Source organism: Sus scrofa, chromosome 5 (assembly GCF_054392235.1).
Source record: "Sus scrofa isolate SSC_HxYL_T2T_F1_AM1 chromosome 5, Sscrofa_HxYL_maternal_Yorkshire_Landrace_v2.0, whole genome shotgun sequence".
Classification (NCBI taxonomy): Eukaryota; Metazoa; Chordata; class Mammalia; order Artiodactyla; family Suidae; genus Sus; species Sus scrofa.
Window position 1 is genome coordinate 35,189,999 of NC_139387.1, and position 21,855 is coordinate 35,211,853.

The window sequence follows — 21,855 nt, forward strand, 5'->3', positions numbered from 1 at the left end:
GCAAGAAAGGAATAAGTGGGAAAGATCTGAGGCTTAGGTAAGACCTTCCTACCGACATCTTTCAAGGAAAGTGCAACTTGCTCTACCAGCGTAGTAATGTAATTTTGAAAGGGTTTCACAATTTCCTACCTATCATGTACTCAGTCTAGTTGCAGGAGTTGATTACGTAGGTCTTAGGCAGTCTTCGATTTTAAAGAATTAAGCAGATGGGCTTAACTGGACATATTAAAGGATGACAGTGCTATGAAATATCTACTTTGGGATGTTAGAAAAAAATAGATGTAACCAAGCCCTTTTAAGCAAATTTCTATAAAATCTCTCACAGGGCACCCCTGGCTTTCATTCAGTGACCCTCAGAATGGCTCTACTGAGGTTTCTCTAAGATTCAGAAGTGGAAAATATGAATAAAATATGGATCAATAAAGTATCTTATAGGTACTTTAGAGGAACATTAAGTGAATTGCCTGAGGTCACAGAGTGCTAACCATGAGGGGGAAAAAAGAACCTAGGACTCCCAGATCCTGGCTTAAAACATCTAAAGCACTTCCTCCTGTGGACTGTTTCTTGGGGGACAATCCCATAATTAATTTAAACAGCTTTCTGAGGCACATTAATTATGTATGCTGTCGGTACAGGAGGCCACTCCAATGGGAGCAAATGGCTTCCTTGCTATCCATAAATGGGCCTGCTTCTCTCTTAGCGAGGCCAAGGCACTCTGGGAGGCCCTGGGAAAAAAACCCAAGCGGTGCCAAGAGAGCTGGGAGCTCAGGTGGGGCGCAGATTTTTCATCCGGCTGTCTTGTCTCATCTTGTAGGATCTCCTCAGGAGCCAGGGAACACTGACCTTCCTTCCAGCTGTCAAGGCTCGCCCCACCCTCCACCCCCACACCCCAGGCCCTCACCACCCTCAGAAGGATGATGCCCGCCCAGTGGTACGTTTTCCTGAGCTCAGCACTGCCCGAGGGCCCCGCTGTACTGCAAGAGGGCTGCACCCTGCCTTCCATCTCTCCAAGTGGTTAAGGCAGAATTACTCCCCTCCTCATGCATCCACACGAATTTCTAATACGCGGCAAGTTTCAGGGCTGCTGAACCAGAGTTTTGTGAGCAAACTCTTACATGGCAAGATGATGACAATTAAGATCATGGACTATGGTACTAAGACTGAAATACCGAAACAAAAGAAGCCCCTCTCAAGTTGGTCAGGAAAAGGATCTTTGATGGTAATATGGCATCTGGTGAGGCTCAGAAAAAGAAGGACGTTCTTTTATATAAAAGCCAAAGTCTACAATCAAAATACAACTGCAACCACTTACCCTGCAACTAGAGTTGACTAAACCTTTCCTCTCTTTTTTGCCCAAGCCAAATTAAATGACTTACTGTTCTCTAGAGCATATCTGCATTCTCAAGCCCCACTGCAATTGTTCCTGCTCTCACTCATTCCTGCACATGCACTGAAGAAATATTAAGGCCAACTATGAGTCAGGCACTATTCCAGGTGGTAAGACCATAGCAGTATCCAAGACAAACAAGTCTCTGTACTCGTGGACTTGACTTCCAGTAGGGACAGGTGATAAATAGTAAGCCAATGAACATATAACAGAGAAGAATTATTTAGGGAAGAAAGATAAAGCAAGGTAAGGAGACAGAGTGATGAAGGAGGTGTGTTTAAGTCATCAGGGAAAGCATTTTTTGGTTGCTGTGGTCTTTTAAGGGCTGCACCTGCTGCAGATGGAGGTCCCCAGGCTAGGGGTCAATAGGAGCTACGGCTGCCAGCCTACACCACAGCCACAGCAACACCAGAAGCAAGTCACCTGTGTGACCTGTTCTACAGCTTGTGGCAATGCTGGATCCCTAACCCACTTCAGGCCAGGGACTGAACCCGCCCGCCTCCTCACGTGTTCTTAACCTGCTGAGGCACAATGGGAAATCCAAGAATTTCTGATAAAGTGACATCTGAACAGAAGCCTGCAGGAAGCAAGGGAGCAAACGGTATAGTCATGTGGTGGAAGTGCATCCCAAACAGAGGGAAAAGCAAAAGAGGAGAGTGTTGGCTCAACACCCTCAAAGCAATAGCTAGGAGGCGACCCGTGCCCTGTGGGCAGACCTCGGAGAACCAAGGGAAAGGACAGAAGAGGCAGGGTAGGCAAATGCTCCTCAGGGGCTCTGCAGTAAAGAACCACTAATGTGGTTTTTGCTATCCATTGTAGATCAAGTATTTTATAAAGTACTATTCAAATGTCACGGCAACATCTACTACTCTAAAAGCTTCTGAATTTGTCTCCCCAGACCCATAGCCATTCTCAGGTCAGCAGTGATGGGATTGGGGGTGCATGGCCTCGCATTGAGGGGTGGGGTCAGAAGCCCAGGCTCAGTGCTTGGAATTGCACTCTGAGCAGCTGCAGCACCCCTGGAAGGTTTGATCAGAGAGAGCTCTCCATTCCTTCCCTCACTACCTTGCAGCATGAGCTCAACTCAATTATGGGAACCATACACACCATTTGCAGAGAATTCCTTCAGCCAGAAACCCTGGCTGGACTTTCATACACTGACCTCATCTCATGGCTTCTCCTCCATCCCCACCAAAAGTAATTGCTTTCAATACAACCTCTTCTTGGTTTGGGTCTACTCTTCATGGCATTCATCTACACTGTATTACAATTTCTGAGTACAAGCCACCTCTCTCCAAACAGCCTGTAAACGCTTAAGCATCAGAGACGGTTTCATCAATCTTATCCTTATTATGTTAACCCGACACTCAATACATGCTCTTGAATTGAGCTCTAAAACTAGACCTATAAAGATCAGTCATCAATAATATGATGTGATATATAAAACAGTATTTTAAAGACCTGTTTATGGCATTTTCGAAAGTGCTAACATTTTTTTCAAGCTCCTTGTAACTCTACAGATCAAATCCAGAAAACTCATTCCTGGTTCAAAACTTTTGTAGTTCCAATCTCTTGTCTAGGATATATGTCTTGAAATACATGGCCCATTGGCTGGAACTTGTTACCATCTTAGTTCTATATAAATCTCTTTTCTAATGAAATGTGGTATAATGCAGGTTGACCTGTAGGGCTGAAGAATTTAAATGCCCCCTTAAAAAGTCAGTGACCATGAAAGAGCATTGTTTGTACATGTCCCAGACCTACAGTTACTTTTCAAATTAAAAGTAATGATCTGTTATGTTAAATGAGTAAGGAAATAATTAAACACCTGGATTATAGAACTATAAGATAAAAACCTAGCAGCAAGTAGAAAATTTAGCTTTCAATATTTTAGCTCAAAGACGCATGACAAGAAGATTGTTGCTCTAAAATTCAATATGGAAAAGTTTGCAGTGAGTCTAACAATTTTTACTAAGCAGAAACAGTTGTCCATACATTCCCCACTGCATCTTTGGACTGAATCACGATTTGAAATAACATTTTTCTTTCTTCCTTCCTTCCTTTCTTTTTTTTTTTTTTTTTTTTTTAATTTTAGGGCCACACCCACAGCTAAGGACATTCCCAGGCTAGAGGCTGAATTGGAGCTGCAGCTGCTGACCTACACCACAGCCACAGCAATGCCAGAGCCGAACCACGTCTTTGACCTACACCACAGCTCATGGCAATGCTGGATCCTTAACCCAATGGGCAGGGCCAGGGATCTAACCCATGTCCTCATGGGTACTAGTCAGTTCTTTACCCCTCAGACACAATGGGAGCTCTAAAATTTGTTTTAAAGAAGAAAATATCATTCCTAATCACAGAATGGTACTATTTTTCTCAAAATTATAACTGTCTCCCTTACAAGAGAGGAAAATATCTTAAGATAGGAAGGCAGTAAGAAGGATTACCTAAACAGAGTTGCAAATCTTTGCTAGCAGCTTTTTTGCATGAACAGAAATACCTTTGTTTCTAATTGCAGAGGGATCTTCTTAACTGGGTACACAGAGTTTTAAAAGGCTTGGTTCTTTCAGGCTGTTATAACAAAATACCACAGACTAGAGGGCTTGTAAACAATATAAATAGTTTATTTCTCACTGTTGTAGAGGCTGGAAAGTCTAAGATCAAGGCACAGGCAGATCTGGCACCTCGTGAGAGCCTACCTCCTGGTTTACCCATGGCACCTTTTTGCTGTGTCTTCGCATGGCAGAAGGAATGAAGGATCTCTCTGGAACCTCATTTATAAGGGGATCAACCCCATTCACGAAGGTTCCACCCTCATGATCTAATAACCTCTCAAAAGCCCCATCTTTCAACATCACTATCTTGAGGGCTAAGGATTTTAATACATGAATTTGGAGAAGATACAAGCATTCAGTTTACAGCAGCCAGCAACACCGTCTATTCTCTATTACATCCATCCATCCATCCATCCACCCATCTCCCTCTATTAATCACTTTAAGTCTTTCATCTTTGTGAATTTAGAGTGAAACAAATAATGTTTTCTTCCCCAAGATTTAAGACAAAGCACGAGGCGTATCTTTATCTTCATCTTTTTTTTCAGCAATATTCCTATTTCTGCCTTTTCCACAACCCACTTTCTTCCGTTACCTAAATCTGGTCTTTTTCTTCTGGTAACTCTCCATTTCTTTCTGTCAACCCACAGAAGAAGATGAAAATGAACATCATAACTTCTGCTCAGGGGTCTTTGTAAAGCAAGAAAAGAAGAAGGAACCAAGGCCTTCCTTGGCCGGGTCTTCTCTTAGGAACCCCCTCCCCTACTGGGGTTGTGATGTTAATTGCTGCCCCCAAGAGACTTCTCATTTAGTGGCTTTTGTGCCAGCATTTCACCCAGAGAAAACATGAAATAACTTATAACCATATTGAAAAAAACCCATAAGAAATAAGAGAAAGATCTGCTCTCAAATTATTTTAAAAAGAAAAGGTAGATATTTCATATTGTTCATTAAAAACCCATGACCAGGAGTTCCTATTATGGCTCAATGAACCCAACTAGCATTCATGAGGACACAGGTTAGATCCCTGGCCTCGCTCAGTTGGTTTAAGGATCCGGCATTGCCATGAGCTGTGGTGTAGGTCATGGACTTGGCTCGGACTCCACATTGCTGTGGCTGTGGCGCAGGCTGGCAGCTACAGCTCTGATTCAACCATTAGCCTGGGAACCTCCACATGCCGCGGGTACAGCCCTAAAAAGAGAACAAAAAAAAAAAAAAAAAAAAAAAAAAAAGCCAAAACTTGACCTTCCTAGACAGGCACTTGTGCCCCTTGACTGAAATGACTCAATACCAGAAAAGCTGGAAACACTGAATTAGCATCACTGTTTTCATTATAAATTTAAAAACACAAAGTTTAAGCATTGAGAAGTTATCTTTGGGCAGGGCTGAAGAAGGCAAGGGGCACACAAGAGCTTTTAAATAAACTTGTTATGTTTGTTTCTTAAACTGGATGGTGGACATGCATGTTATTTTGTTTTCTTATACACTTAACTCTCTTATCTATGCTCAATATATACTAAAAACAAAATTATTAAAGCCCGTCCTTTGAAAAGAATTGATTTGTAATGTCACCTCTTTAGAATATGGCAGAAAAAACGTTTATTTTATGTAGACAGTTTTAAAGAAAAAATAAATCAACCAGAACACCACGTGATGCTAAAGAAATTTATTCACGGCAGAGGTACTTCACAACTTTTGTAGAGTTGTGAGCTAATGAATTTATGGCACTTAGTACATTGCTTTGTATACAGCAGGTACTCAGTGAACCACTTTGAAGTCAAACACACATTATTAAACAGGAAATAAAAATCTTCCATAGGAAGACAAGCAGAAAAGTTTGGTATTAAAACCACAATGAGGTACTACCTCACACCAGTCAGAATGGCCATCATTAATAAGTCTATAAATAACAAATGCTGGAGAGGGTGTGGAGAAAAGGGAACCTTCCTTCACTGTTGGTGGGAATGTGAATTGGTACAACCACTATGGAAAACAACATGGAGGTACTGCAGAAAACTAAATATAAAACTACCACATGATCCAGCAATCCCACTCCTAGGCATGTATTCAGACAAAGCTTTCATTGAAAAAGCTACAAGCACCCCTATGTTCACTGCAGCACTATTCACAATAGCCAAGATAAGGAAACAACCTAAGTGTCCATCGACACTTGGATTAAGAAGATGTGGTGCATATATGCAATGGACTACTAACAGTCATAAAAAAAGAACAAAATAATGCCATTTGTAGCAATATGCATGCAACTGGTGATTCTCATACTAAGTGAAGTAAGTCAGAAAGAGGAAGACAAATAACATATGACATCACTTACATGTGGAATCTAAAATATGGCACAAATGAACCTACCTACAGAACAGAAACAGATTCACAGACATGGAGAACAGAACTGTGGTTGCCAAGGGGAAGGAGGGAGGAGGTGGGATGGACTGGGAGTTTGGGGATGATAGATGCCAATGATTACATTTAGAAGGGATAAGCAGGAGTTCCCGTTGTGGCGCAGTGGTTAACGAATCCGACTAGGAACCATGAGGTTGCAGGTTCGGTCCCTGCCCTTGCTCAGTGGGTTAGCGATCCGGCGTTGCCGTGAGCTGTGGTGTAGGTTGCAGACGCGGCTCGGATCCCGCGTTGCTGTGGCTCTGGCGTAGGCCAATGGCTACAGCTCCGATTAGACCCCTAGCCGGGGAACCTCCATATGCCACGGGAGCGGCCCAAATAAATAGCAAAAAGACAAAAAAAAAAAAAAGAAGGGAAAAGCAATAAGGTCCTACTGTACAGTATACGGAACTATATCCAGTCTCTTGGGCTAGACCATGATGGAAGTTAATATAAGAAAGGGAATGTGTATATTTGTATGCCTGGGTCACTTTGCTGTACAACAAAAATTGGTACAATATCATAAATCAATCATAATTTTTTAAGAAAAATTTAAAAAGATAAAAGTTTGATATTAACCTATACTAAATTTTCAATCCCATGTGAAAAGAGAGATACAATTATTTTAAAACAAATATAGGAATAGTAAATAGGAAAGAGTGACTGGCAAAAAATGGGATAACAATAAGTATCCCATAATTAACTTCAACATGTGAGCTATAGAAGGAAAACTGCTTCAAAATCCAGCATGTATTTCATTTAACTTAAGCAAAGGAATCCACGGGTGTCTTGGCTTGTTCAGCCACCCTGAGAAAATACCACCGATGGGATAGCTGGTAAGGAAGAGAGATTTATTTCTCACAGTTCTGGAGACTAAAGCCCAAAATCAGGGTGCGAGCTTGGCTGCGATCTGGTGGAGGCCGTCTTCCAGGATGCAGACTGCCCACTTCTGAGTGTGTGGTTGCCTAGTAGGAGGGGCAAGCAAGCTCTCTGGGGCTGCCTCGGTAAGGGCACTAAATCTCTTTCTTAAAAGGTCCACCCTTCATGGCTAAAGCACCTCCTAAAGCCCCCACCTCCTAAAACCATCACCTTTGGGGGTTAGGATTTCAACATGTGAATTGGGGGGCCGGGACACAGACCTTCCCATGACAGCAATGGTAAAGTATGGAATTCATTACAATTTCACATGAAACATACCTTAGCAGAAGACAAGGGGGGAAATGTTTGCTGTTGATCAGACTGGCCAGGAAGAGATGGGGCACAAATCTGTCCTGGTATATACTGAAGCAATAGAAGCCACCACTGAGACAGAGAAGGAGAGAGTTCCCTTTAGGAATACGATCTAAGTGATGGAGATAAACAGGTGGGGAGAGGAAACACTGAGGCCTTTTTTGGCAAGCATTTTACATGCCCTCTCAATGCATCTTCTCAAAACCATGAAAAGGAGATGTTATTATCCTCTCTGGACAGAGGAAGATATTATACTTCTGTGAAGTCAGAAAAGTAACCCCCAAAGATACAAAGTTGCAGCAGAGATTGCCATTCAGGTATATTTGACTACCTATATTTCAAATCAGACATATTTGACTATATATTTGACTAATAGTTTGCATCAGTTATATTTGACTCCAAAGCTTATAATTTTATACCATGTCACCCCGAGAATAGAAAAGTCTAGAGCATTTAGTTGGGGTTGAGGGAAAAGAGGGTAACCACGTACCCCTAAAATGGTGAAGCTAAAGAATTCAGAAATTAAACAAAAATGTTGAGTCCATTCTTCAGCTGTTACTACGGAGGCCTGAAACCTAAAATCATCTTTTGAAGCAGAGAGGTCAAATTAATTTTCAGAATATGTGATGTTCCAAGTCTAATTGAACACCAGGCATAAATAACTCACCAGGAGTGGCTGTAATAAGAGGTCTCAAGGAACTTGAGAAGGAAAGAGTGAAACACGGGGCCAAAATGTACACCTTGTCATTTACAAAGTTATCCTTTCGTGGGGAGTCTGGAAGGCTGCCAGCATAATTCTGGTACAGAGTATGGGTTCTGGAGGTCTAGATCAGTAACTTGAACTTTCTTTTTTTTTTTTCATATTCATAATTTTATTTATTTATTTATTTTTCTTTTTCCCGCTAAACAGCATGGGCACCAAGTTACACATACATGTATACATAATTTTTCCTCCCATTGTTGTGTTGTGATTTAAGTATCTAGACATAGTTCTCAATGCTACACAGCAGGATCTCGTTGTAAATCCATTTCAAGAGCAATAGTTTGCATTCGTTAACCCCAAGCTCCAGATCCCTCCCACTCCCTCCCTCTCCCCCCGGGGAAGCCACAAATCTATTCTCCAATTATATGATTTTCTTTTCTGTTCATTTGTGCTCTCTATTAGATTCCAGTTATAAGTGATATCATATGGTATTTGTCTTTGTCTTTCTGACTTATTGCACTCAGTATGAGAGTCTCTAGTAATTTGAACTTTCATGCATGATTGGCAGGCGGGCTCTATACATATGACACTTAAGACACACCACGGAAACTCTGCACCTCTCATACATGTACAGCTCTTTCTACTGCATGTTAGTTATTTATGCACATATCTCACCACCCCTCACTAGGTTTTAAGCTGTTGAGCAAAGCCTATTTCTTATTCATGTTGTATGGCCTGACAGCCTGGCATACTGACCTGTACATAACAGACACTCCGCATTGAGTTGAATCAACCCCCTCCGCGCGCATCAGGAAGTTCAACTGCTGGATGGAAAGGTAACTGTGGTTTCTGTTGGGGGAAATGCTAGCTCACTGATCTAGAATTCTTTAAGAGATTGACTTCAGTGCGTGGCCAAGGAGAACTTGTTGGACATACTTTGCCACTGCGTGGTAACTGGGAAAAATCTTTTGCCAAGTGGAATAAAATGGTTCGAAACTGCAAACAAGAAGGAAGGAGAAATGGATAATTTCTCTAAATGAAAAAGAGTTAACAACAAAGAATCTGCTGTAGCAGCTGACCTGAAGTAACCATTTGTAAGACCATCTGGCTGATGAAGCTGTAATGTGTTCCAGATTGTAGATAAGAAGTCAAGCTGATGAACGTAAATGGCAAAGAAACTGGCAGGGCTGAGTGGAATGAAGAGTGACAGACGTGCTTCCTTGAAGACAAGTACAAACTAAGGATAAACATACAAAAGTATCATATAGGATGATGGAGATGGACCTGGAGCCATTCGTGACAATTTTGGAAAGCAGTGAAGGCCTTAAGCTTGTGCATTTTCGAAACATACAGACCAAACACTTCCAAATATTATCAGGCAGGGTTTGGAAAAACCAAGAGTATTATTTTCCCTTTGCCTTAAATCCAGATTCTGGGACTGTGCCAGAAGAGACAGACATACAGAATAAGAAAGGATCCAGAGAGAGACATCTACCCAGGGTACTCACCCTCTGCACGACTGACCCTGTAGGTGAACAATTCTTTGCTGGTGGGTGGTGGGATGCTGTCCAGAGTACTGCGAAACGTATAGCTCCATCCCTGACTTCTACCCATTAGATGCCAGCAGCACATTCCCAGCTCTGATAACCAAAAATACCTCCAGACACTGCCAAATGCTCCCTGAGGAACAAAACTATCTCATTTAGGAACCACTGCTCTTGGAGTTTCCATTGTGGCGCACTGGAAACGAATCCAACTAGTAACCATGAGGTTGCTGGTTTGATTCCTGACCTCGCTGAGTGGATTAAGGATTGGCATTGCCGTGAGCTATGGTGTAGGTTGCAGATGAGGGTTGGATCCTGCATGGCTATGGCTGTGGTATAGACTGGCAGCAGTAGCTCCAATGTGACCCTTAGCCTGGGAACCTCCATATGCCTCAGGTAAGGCCCTAAAATGCAAAAAAAAAAAAAAAGACCACTGCTCTAATGGGACCAAGGAGAGTCCCCAGCTGTAGATGAACCTAAGTATGTGACAGGAATAAACATTCCATGACAGAGTTGGTGTAAATATGCACATATTTGCCAAATTCCACGACCACGGGTGTAGCTGAAGGGAGGTACTTTCAAGTGCTTTTTGAATCACAGAAGTATTACTATATAGGATGCAAACTTGTGAATTCAATTTCACCTCAGGTGTGGATCAGGGTTGAAAACAACAGGTTGGAGACGTTGCACAAAGTCATGTGTGGGCAGATGCCACAAATCTTTAATCTCTTAGAGGGAAATGCTGTTCCTCAAAAAAAAAAAAGTTTCTTGGTGCCAAGAAGGAAACAAGCGTAGTCTGATGCAAAAGTTTATAAATGTTAGACTGAAATTAGCTGTATTCTTCAGTGATGATTTGGAAGTGTTTTATTCTGTCTGTTGCGAGTTTCACCAAATGCACCTAACTGGTCTAACTGCAGAAGTTATTTCTCATGTGAGGTTAAGCCAAACCTGGGCATGGACGTGGAGATGGAAAAGAGACAGTGATTGGGTTCATGCTCCTACTAGGATTACTGACAAGTGCCTTCAGACTGGGAAGAAGGGAACTTGACCAGCAGGATGTACACTTGGCATAAATGCCAAAATCTACAGGCATGGCCTCGCGTGTGGCCGTTTCATGAAGAGCCACTCCACTCCATTCCCAAAGATGACAACCTAGTGTCCTTGCTGTTGGTGCTGTTTTGGCCTTGTCTTGCTGGGCTGAACAAGTCTATTTCACCAAGATCCTTGACAGTAGCGCTGACATAGCAACTGTGCGTAAGGTCTGCATTCAAAGCCTGGGTTTTACCATTCGTGGTCCATGTGATCTTGACCATCACACTTAACCTTCTCTGAATCATTGTTTCATGGGTAAAATAGAGGCATAGTGGTTGATCTCTCAGCCCTGATGTGATGATTAAACAAGTCAAGAGGTTGGAAAGCTACAAGAGCAATCTTTGGCAGCAGAGGAAAGAGGGTTTCCTGGGCAGCAGGGCTTGGGATGCAGACCATTCATTGAAGGAGTAGACAATGCTGCAGTTCTGTGCCTGTTTCTCCCTTTTCAACTGGGGCCAGCTTATGAAAACCCATGATGAGGGTTTTAGCACGCTTTCCACTTTCCCCCCTAGTTAATATACATACATTATATATTCCTGTGTACACATTCCATATATATTCACAACATTGTTACTTGGTTTTAAAAGAATTAATACCTATAACATGCTTAAAAGAGGACCCAATGCAGAGTAAATGCTTAATAAGTGATGCTATCATCATCATCCTTGCTGTCCTTATCATCATCATTTGCTGGCTTTGGTGGCAGCAGAGGAATCCAACAATCAGGAGCAGCCGGCCCGGGGGTCCCCCCCTCGGGCTCAGTGGGCAGCAGAAGGAGCTGCAGTTTATTCATCAGGCCAGTTTGGATACATGGTTTTAGCATACTTCCTGTAAGTTTAGACTCAACTGCTTTTGTATTGTTCATGACTCCAGCCCTCACCACAGCTCTGTAAGCTACCTAATGTCCTTACAATAAAATCCTTTTCTGGTTAATCAACTACAAGTTGGTTTGTGTTGCTTCTAGCTAAAAATCTTGATTGAAAGAGCTACATCTTTTAGTAAAGGAAATATAAGCACCAACCCATATCGGTAATATATACAGAATGCCTTGTTCAAAATTAGTGGTTGATTGGAATTCCCATTGTGGCTCAGAGGGTTATGAACCCAACTAGTATTCATGAGGCTGTGGGTTCGATCCCTGGCCTCGCTCAGTGAGTTAAGGATCCAGCGTTGCCGTGAACTGTGGTGTAGGTCGCAGATGTGACCTGGATCTTGCTTGCTGTGGCTGTGGTGGAGGCTGGCAGCCGCAGCACCCACTCAACCCCTAGTCTGGGAACCTCCATATACTGCAGGTGCAGCTGTAAAAAAGGGAAAAAAAAAAGGAGGTGATATAATTATGTTTACCCTAGGTGTGAAAATTTCTTCTCTAATTTTTTTCAATAAATACTGCTTCTACAGAGTAGGAAAGACTTTGTCCAGGCCTTTGCAGATGACAATAATGTTTTGTCATTATGATGCTGAGTTTACCTTATCAATGGTTTTTCAGTTAACTATACTATGAAATAAACTGCCCCAAAGCTTAGTGACTGAAAACAGCAGTTTTACTATATTCAGAGATACAGTAGGTTAGGAACTTAGATAAAGCACAGAGGAGATGTCTTCTTTCTGTTCCAAGATCTGGGACCTCAGCTGGGAAGAACTGGAGGGTGACTTATGGCTGAGAATTGGAATTATCCGAAGACCCCCCCTCCACCGCCTTTCCTTGGTCAACTCTGTTACCTAGGCTGATATGACTCAAAGACAAGGAGCACTGTTGGGAACACCTAGAGATGTCTTAGCTTCCTCATAATACGGCAGCCTTAGTGTAACTGGACTTGCTACTTGTCAGCTCAAGTACTCCAATAAACATGGGGAAAGGGGTACCAGCTTTTAGGACCCATTTTGGAAGCCACACAATGTGAATGCCAGCATACTCTATTGGCCAAAGCAGTCACAGCAGGAGGGAAACAGATCCTGATAAGGAAGTGACAAAGTCACATTGGGGAAAAGTGTGTGGCATGAGAAGTGTTGCTGCATCCATCTTTGGAAAAGGAAATTGGCCACAGTGATGCTGGCAAAACGGATTTAGAACCCAAACATTAATTTTGCAGATGTCTAGGAGTCATAGTCAGACACTGAGATTGCAGGGGTGCTTAGAGTCTTGCTACTATAATACTCTCTACCTGGTATAGGTTCCCAAAAGCTAAGCTGACTTTTCCAATTTGCCTACTATTTTTCACCCATCAGCACATAATTTGACTATGGAATACCCATCTAGAAGAAATCTGGTGACTACTTAACATTCTGAATACTAAAATCTCTCAGTAATAGTTTAAATTAATACACCGTTTGCATCTTCTTCCAGCTTATCATAAGTCCCTGGGGCTATGATTCCTCTGCAAAATAGGTAAAGATCTCTTGAAAAATCTTGTGTTTGCTTTCAGAGCAATGTCATGAATATAAAATCCTTCTGAGGGTAAAAGGGTTTTTATGATGCTTATGTATTTCCTCTAGTTTTATAGATGGAAGATGGTGTTGATAACGGCACGATAATTTACACCATACTTATTAAGCAGATCACTGCAACTGAGTTTTCCACTGAAAAATTCAATTACATTTCTCTACAGTCTAACCCCACTGCCAAAAGATGCAGTGAAATCTTTCCTGACTCCCTTCTAGGCAAAAACAGATTCTGCCAGGGAAAGTCACTGAGGTTTCTGGAACGACATCAGTATGCAATTAGGGGCAGATATATGTTGTTTCTGGATATATACTCATCAGTTACTCTCTTGGCAAATTTAAAAGTTTTGACTCTCTGACTGCAAAGGTGACAACTGAGAGCTATTACCCTTAAGGTATCAAAACTCTCCAGAAGACCTAGCATATTTTTTAAATATTTATTATTTATTTAAACTGGAGGATAGTTGATTTACAATGTTGTTTTCGGTTCAGGCCTACAGCAAAGTAATTCAGTTATATGGAAACATATACATAGGTATAACTTTTTAAGATTCTTTTCCGTTATAGATTGTTACAAGATACTGAATATAGTTCTCTGTGCTATACAGTAGGTACTTGTTGGTCTGTTTGATATATAATAACGTGTATATGTAAATCCCAAACTCTTAATTTATCCCCCCACCCTTTCCTCTTTGGTACCATAGTTTGTTTTCGATGTCTGTGGGTCTACTTCTGTTGGGTATAAAAGATCATTTGTATCTTTTTTGTTGTTGTTCAGATTCCACACATAAGGGATATATGATATTTGTCTTTCTCTGTCTGGCTTCCCTCACATAGTATGATAATCTCTAGGTCCATCCATGTTGCTGCAAACAGCATTACTTTTTAATGGAATGTCCATCTGTTCCTCAAAGCAAGGACCTGGGTCTTATTCACAGATACCCAGTGCATTTCCATAGTGACTGTTCAACAAATGACAGTTGACAAAAATCTCAGGATTACACATTGCTTCCATGAATATATAGTTCATGTACAACAATGCTGGCCCTTTCGTATTTGGCCAGAAATTTAAGTTTTTAAATTTCTGATGGCTGGCATTCCATGAGATGATCATTTTATCTACATTCTAAGATATATTACACATACATTGTATGCTACCAAATCAAACCCATTAGAATTGGTAATAAGATTCATAAGGACAGAAACCATGTCTATATTACATATTCCCTGCACCTAGCGCATTGCCTCTAGGTGTTCAATCGACATTTGTAAAATGATGCAAGAATAGATTGCACAAATGAAAGAACGCAATATGCCTGGGTCTTAGGCACCTTGCCTTGTTTACTCATTACCTTAAAAACCCACCTCATCCTGAAAATAAAGCTGTTAATATCTGCATGGTTACCAAATGGGACCCCAGCTTCTTTAGAAAAGAACTGGCTCACATCCTGGACTGTCATCACCAGAAAAGATTTAATTTCCACAAGCAAAATATGTAAATTGAGCGAGATTTCCAGGAATGATTCTCAACGGGACTGAACAACTGGAAGTGTGTACTTTTTATGTGCTGCTATTCGGTGAAGAGGAAGTGATCAGGAGGTAGCTGGCTAGCTGCACAATGCCATTTCCACACAAGCTCCTCTGAGTGCTAGGGCCCACCCATTCCACAGGCTGCTTTACAAACATTCCACATGCACCATAAAAATAAAACCCTGGCATCGTTGCTACTTAGTCGGTAATTAAATTCCACTCACATCCAGCACTTTGCTAGTATGTACATTTTAATAATGAGGTTGTCTTAAAGGCTGTTGAAAGGTAGTAGAAGACTTCATTGCTTAACCAAAGTCTGCCAATTATCCCTTAACGTTGCAGTTTTACTAGAATCAATCATCCATCATATTGTGGTGTTTTAACTGGTTACAAATTAAACAGGGAAAGTAATAAGAAAAGAAAACTAATTTTCCTAGACTACCCTAAGCCTGCCAAGCATAAAAATGCACTTAACTGAGAAAACCGCTGAGCGATTAATATAGAATTTGTGTGCTACCAAAGAAAGCATTACAGCAGCTAAATTCTGGCAATACAGCCTCCGCGAAAGTGAAGGGAAATATCTTTTTCAAAAATAGCGATGCGATAAAATGCAGATATTTATTCTCTACCAATGTAAAAAGGATTTTATTACTACCACTTCATTTAAAGTCACGTACCCAAACCTCCAATGTGTCAGTGAAGAAAAGATTTCAAGGACTAGGTAATTTAAGTTACAGTATTAGCTAACAGGAAAAGGATGAGGACTGAACTTAAACACATCTGAAAGAGTGATCAGAAGGATCAAACTGAAATAAAACCTAGGCGAGGGGATCCAGCTTCTTCAAGAAAAAATGTCCAGTTAAGTTAGAAAAAATCCAGGATAAAGAACTTTTTTCTCTCAAGCAGTCCTCATCCACCATAAAAATAAAACCCTGGCATCTGTCTCCTTGTCATTGTCATCATGGCTATCTTCATCATCACCATCATCATGGTAACTAACCTTTTTTTTCTTTTTGTCTTTTTGCCATTTTCTAGGGCCGCTCCCTTGGCATATGGAGGTTCCCAGGCTAGGGGTTGAATCAGAGCTGTAGCCACCGGCCTACGCCCCAGCTCACGGCAGAAATGCCAGATCCTCAACCCACTGAGCAAGGCCAAGGATTGAACCCGAAACCTCATGGTTCCTAGTCGGATTCGTTAACCACTGAGCCACGACGGAAAGTCCGTGGTAACTAACCTTTACCAAAGGTTCACGCTATAGCAAACACCTCATACACACTTCCCATTCATCCCCAAAACAACTCTATGAGTTACGTTCTGTTATTACCTCTGGTTTACTACTGGAGAAACTGAGGCTAAAGGAAGTTAACTGGCAAAAATTCTTTGCCTATTCCTTGTTGCGGCCGGTTAAAACTCTAGGCAGCCTGAGTTCACGTTTTCTCATAATTATCATCTGTTTGGGTATTTCTGACAAGAGGCCTGGTGGGCACAGTAGCTACAGACAGAGCAAAGCTATCAAGCAGCTCATGAGTCCCCTGAAGCTTAACTGGTTATAAGCCTAGTCTCAGGTAATTAAAACTTTCTGGTTCGCAAAGTCCTCAACAAGGTGGTAGGACTAGAATAGAGATTTGCACCTGGGTGGCACCAGCTGCTCGAGAGCATCATGACATTTACAAGGAGGTGGGATCCCTATGACTGTGGACCACTCTTGTGGGCACGTGGGGCAAGAGTCAGTCACAGAAGCTGTAAAGAATGGAACAATCCTTCTAAAGCAAAAACTGTCCTGTGTTCTGCATGATTTTCTAAATGTTCCTCCAGACATTCAGATCTTAGACAAACCCTTTTCATACCTATCTGAGCCTATGCAGTAATTCCTTTTTCACAGGCGAACACAATACTCTTTGTTTCATGCTATTTTTAATATACACTGATTTCTCCAGGAATGCAACTACGATCTACGTGTATGTGTGGGTGACTGTGTGTGGATGAGTGAGGTTGCTTCACTTTGAACGTTTTTTAAACTATAGCTCAGGAGTTCCCGTCGTGGCGCAGTGGATAACGAATCCGACTAGGAACCATGAGGTTGCGGGTTCGGTCCCTGCCCTTGCTCAGTGGGTTAAGGATCCGGCGTTGCCGTGAGCTGTGGTGTAGGTTGCAGACGTGGCTCGGATCCCACACTACTGTGGCCCTGGTGTAGGCCGGAGGCTACAGCTCCGATTGGACCCCTAGCCTGGGAACCTCCATATGCCGCGGGAGCGGCCCAAGAAATGGCAAAAAGACAAATAAATAAATAAAATATAGTTCACCATCTGGGAAAAGTATACCATTGACATAAGGCATATGGTATTTGAGTTGCCAATACAACTCACCTGTACCGAAGGCATCTGTAGCTGTTGCATTCAGGATAATTCTATGTACATGTGCGTCTGACTACTTCATGTGTTTCCAGAAGAGTCATGCTCAAGCATTTACATACTGATACTGATTCACGTACAGGTACATGAGTAACTGTCATATATGAAGTATATTATAAAAGTGATTGCTTATTATATAACATATATAAGTATATTATAAAATTTAATTTTATTTATATATAAATTATATATAAATTTAATTTTATTATATATAATTATATATAATTTAATTTTATTATATATAAATTATATAATTTTATTATATGTACTTTTTTTCTTTTCCCTTGATATTTCAGTCTGGGTGGTTTTTTTATTTTATTTTATTTTTTTATTCTTTAGGTCTGCACCTGCAGCAAATGGAAGTTCCCAGGCTAGGGGTCGAATGGAAGCTGCAGCTGCTGGCCTACACCACAGCCAGGGCAACACCAGATCCAACCTATATCTGTGACCTACACCACAGCATGTGGCAACACCAGATCCTTAACCCACTGAGCAAGGCCAGGGATCGAACCTGTATTCTTCATGGATACTAGTCATGTTCTTAACTGATGAGCCACAATGGAAACTCCCAGTCCGGGTGTTATGTTGATTTTTTAAAATATGTGTTGATTATATTGTTGGTGAGATTTATTTTAAGCCAGTAAAGTACTATTACGAAATACTTTTCAACAAAGAGTGCACTAGTTCTGATGGGATAAAAAAAAATTCTGAACTAGAGGTATTAAGGTCTCACCCAGCTTTAAGGTTCTATTCCATCTTGTTAAATAAAGCCATAACCAGTGATTTTCTCTACGAAAGTGGCTATTGCCAAAATCAAAAGTAAATTACACACTCCGTCTTACTTATTATTATTGCTTACAGAACAGAAACTTATATTTGCGAAAATTCCCTCACTTGCACCTTTTTTATGATGGGAAGTGCCTTTCCTTGGCTGGGAAGCAGAAAATGACATTCCACGTACACCCCCACACATTCATTCTTCCCCTTTAACCCACACGTAAAACATGTCTGGCAGAAAGGCAGTTGGATCAAAAAATGAAAAGAGACTATGCTTACAAATTAATTTTAAGTGAAAAATTATAAAAAATTAAGTGAAAGGAAGGACAAGAACAATGGATGGCAAATGAGAGAAATGATGTGGAATTAAAGTAATTTGATTACTCTGCACTGTGGGCCAACATTATGCAAATACTCAGAGAATTACAATGAAGTATCATCACTTTAAGTCAAGAAGAGCTCAAAGTTTCCTCAGTACTTGGCCAGCTGGAAGGGTCACTGCGTCCAACAATGGTGACAAAGAGGTCAGACCTCTTCTCTGAGGGAAATGATGGCCTTTCTGAAGTCTCTCCTCACCCCCAGGTTCATTGATTCAACAAGAGGCACTAAGCAGATGGGGCAGAGCCCTATGTGGGTGCCGTGGAAATGATGCCAGTGAAGGGATTCCTACACTCGAAATGCCGCAGGACTCAGAGATACAAAAATCTGAAGTAAGGAAGAGCATGACACAAGCGCTAAGGGAGGAACAAAGTGCTAGAGCAGACTCGGGGAGGAAGATATGCATGTCCCCTGGGAGGATCTGAGAGGGCTTCTTGGAAGAGGCAGGCTTTTCACTGACTTGAGAGAGAAGAAAAGCTATGTAAGCAGAGATGAGTAGGAGAGGGAGGCAGCCCAGATATAGGCAAACAGCTTGAACCAAGGCCTGGGAGAGGAGAAGATGGAGCGCAAATTGGAATGATGGTGTTAGAGTAGGAAGGGACATGGGAGAGGGCCAACCTCAAGACAAATTTGAAATCCAAGTTGAGGAGTCGGGCCTCCGACTACATATTCGGCATTTATTAAACAGCATTACAGAGCACCTGCTAGGTATCAGACTTTCTTTTTTTTTTTTTTTTTGTCTTTTTTTGCCTTTTCTAGGGCCGCTCCTGCAGCATACGGAGGTTCCCAGGCTAGGGGTCCAATCGGAGCTGTAGCCCCCGGCCTATGCCAGAGCCACAGCAATGCAGGCTCCGAGCTGCATCTGCAACCTACACCACAACTCACGGCAACGCCGGATCCTTGACCTACTGAGCAAGGCCAGGGATCGAACCTGCAGCCTCATGGTTCCTAGTCGGATTCGTTAACCACTGCACCATGACGTGAACTCCGTATCAGACTCTGTTTTAGGCAGTAAAGCTGTAGCCAAAAACAAGGCAGACAAAACCCCTGGCCTCATGGAGCTTATGTATTACTTGGAGAAATATACAAAAAGATAAATAAGAACCAATACATAATATGTCATAGGGTAAAAAGAATTCTGGAGAAAAACGAAGGGAAGCGGAATAATGTGTGTGGCCATCTCAGCACGTCCTGGGAAGGTGTCACTGAGAAGGTGGCATTTCAATAACAGCCTGAAGGAGATAAGAATATTTGTATCGGGGCTCCAGAACAGACTGTGACCACCACACACCCGTCAGAATGGCTGAAATCCAGAACACTGACCACACCGAATGCTGCCGAGCATGTGGAACAATAGGAACTCATTTGGCTGGAGAGAATGAAAAATAGTACAGTCATTTTGGAAGACAGTCTGAAGTTCTTGCAAATCTGCGCATACTCTTAACCATCCAATCCAGCAATCTCACTTGGAAGTATTTACCCAAAGGCAAATGTCTGTGTGTCCACACAGCAACCTGAATATGGATGTTTATACAGCAGCTTGATTCATAGCTACCCAAACTCAGTAGTGACCAAGATGCCCTTCTGTCGGTGAGTGAATAAATAAACTGTGATACAGTGGATAATGCTGTATTATTCGGTACTAAAAAGAAATGAGCTATTAAATCGATGAAAAGACATGGAGAGACCTCAAGTGTATTTTACTAAGTGAAAGAAGCCACTTGTAAAAGGCTACATACTATATGATTCCAACCATAAGATTTATTTATTTTTATTTTTAGTCTTTTCTGGGGCCGATCCCACAGCATATGGAGGTTCCCAGGCTAGGGGTCCAATCGGAGCTGTAGCCACCAGCCTACGCCAGAGCCACAGACACGTCTGTGACCTACACAAGAGCTGAAGGCAATGCCAGATCCTTAACCCACTGAGCGAGGCCAGGGATTGAACCTGCAACCTCGTGGTTCCTAGTCGGATTTGTTAACCACTGAGCCACAACGGGAACTCCGTATAAGACATTTTGGAAAAGACAAAACAATGGAGACAATTAAAAATCAGTGGTTTCTGGAATTCCCTGGTGGCCTACCACTTGGCATTGCCACTGCTGTGGCTAGTGGCTCGGGCTCAATCCCTGGTCTGGGAATCTCCACATAATGTCAGTGTGGCCCCCGAAAACCAGTGGTTTCTAATGGGGTCTGGGGAAAAGAGATGAATCGGCAGAGAACAAAAGGATTTTCAGGGCAGAGAAACTACTCGGCATGATATTCTAACAATGAATACATGCCATTATACATTTGTCTGAACCTAGAGAGCATACAGGTAAACTAGGGACTTTGGGTGACTGTGATGCTCAATGTAGGTTCATCCTTAGTTTAAAAAAAAAAAAAAATGGACCATTCTGATGAGCAACGTTAACAAAGGGAGAAGTGATGCATATTCGGGAGCAGGAGGTAGATGGGAAATCTTTGTGCTTCCCTCTCAATTTTCTTGTAAACTACAGCTATCTTGAAAACCCAAAGTGTTTTAGGAAGGAAGGAAGGAAGGAAGAGAAAGAAAGAAAGAAAGAAAGAAAGAAAGAAAGAAAGAAAGAAAGAAAGAAAGAAAGAAAGAAAGAAAGGAAAGAAAGAAATGTGAATGATACACAGAAACAGATTGGGGGGTGATAACTCTAGAAATAATGTGGATTACTGAGGGGGAGGTAATTAGAGATAGAGAGATAAGCCACATTACATACCATGCTGTGTTCACAATTCCTAGCTACCCAGTCACTGTGCAAAAATATATATACAAAGGATAAATACCAAATTTGGGTCTATAGTTATCTTTGGAAAGGAGGAAGGAAAAAGAAAAGGAAAGGAGGGAGGAAATGTTGATAGAGGAACGGGTTCTGAGGTGGCTTTTATTGTCGTGGTTGATTTCTTTCTTAAGCTAGTAGTGGGCACATGCGTGTTTGTTATGTCAATTTCTAGACAAAAATAGAAAATTGTAAAAGGAGAAGCCAGAAAAAATTAAAAGAGCTTGTAGCCATTACTATTTACTATGTACTAGGCAGTAAGGGCTATACAGAAACTACCTCAATTAACTCAGCCTTATGGAAGGGGTGTTTTTATCTTTCATTTATAGGTAACAAGACACAAGGCACAGAGACTAAGTAATTTGGACATAGAGCTAGCAAACTGAGCCCCACAGGCTCCAAACCAAAGCAGCAAGAAGACAACACTTGAAACTACTGAACCACACTGACTGCCCCAAAATAAATAAAAGCCTGAGCTAAAGGAAACTGAATAGTGAAGGAGGGCTGACAAAGATAACGAGAGTCACTCCCAAGGCAGAATGGATGAATGGCAACTTGTTATTCACTCATTCATTCATTTTTTTTCATTATTCAACTTTCAATGCATATTTCTTTCTTTCTTT

General features: G+C 41.6%; 1 protein-coding gene and 1 long non-coding RNA gene across 2 annotated transcripts in view; one reads left to right on the forward strand and one right to left on the reverse strand.

Moving 5' to 3' along the window:
- Positions 1-19,256, forward strand: part of LOC146403321 (uncharacterized) — a 51,660-nt gene extending 32,404 nt beyond the window's left edge. The window contains exons 2-4 of the long non-coding RNA XR_014803557.1: positions 12,105-15,933; positions 17,129-17,190; positions 18,686-19,256. This is a non-coding gene — a long non-coding RNA (uncharacterized LOC146403321). The remainder of the gene's footprint in view (positions 1-12,104; positions 15,934-17,128; positions 17,191-18,685) is intronic.
- The window catches only part of GRIP1 (glutamate receptor interacting protein 1), a 766,103-nt gene that overhangs the window by 535,420 nt on the left and 208,828 nt on the right, over positions 1-21,855 (reverse strand). The gene's annotated exons all lie outside the window — the stretch shown is intronic.